This window comes from Egretta garzetta, unplaced genomic scaffold, assembly GCF_000687185.1.
Source record: "Egretta garzetta isolate BGI_Z169 unplaced genomic scaffold, ASM68718v1 scaffold83, whole genome shotgun sequence".
NCBI lineage: Eukaryota > Metazoa > Chordata > Aves > Pelecaniformes > Ardeidae > Egretta > Egretta garzetta.
In genome coordinates, this window is record NW_009259105.1 from 90040 (window position 1) to 90319 (window position 280).

At 75.0% G+C, this 280-nt stretch overlaps 1 protein-coding gene across 1 annotated transcript in view; it reads right to left on the minus strand.

The window, feature by feature from the left end:
• PLD6 (phospholipase D family member 6) overlaps positions 1–280 on the minus strand; it is a 4201-nt gene that overhangs the window by 2312 nt on the left and 1609 nt on the right. The gene's annotated exons all lie outside the window — the stretch shown is intronic.

A 280-nucleotide genomic window follows, 5' to 3' on the forward strand; every position in this document is an offset into this window, starting at 1 on the left:
GATCTCCCCAGGGCGGGAAGTTCCCTGAGGGAGCCCCGAGCCCGCCCAGGGGCGCGACCCGGCCCAGGGGGCGCTCGGGCTGCCTTGGGGCGGGGGAAAGACGGGTCGAGGGCTCCACCGGAGAGGTGAAGGCGGAAGGTGCCCCTGCCCACGGCGGGGGGGGGGGGGGGGGGGGATCTTTAAGGTCCCTTCCAACCCAAAGCACCTGTGAGAGGGCAGCGCCCCTCACCCGCTGCGGCTGACTCCAGCCCTTGCCCACCCCGCCGGCCGGCTACCCCGC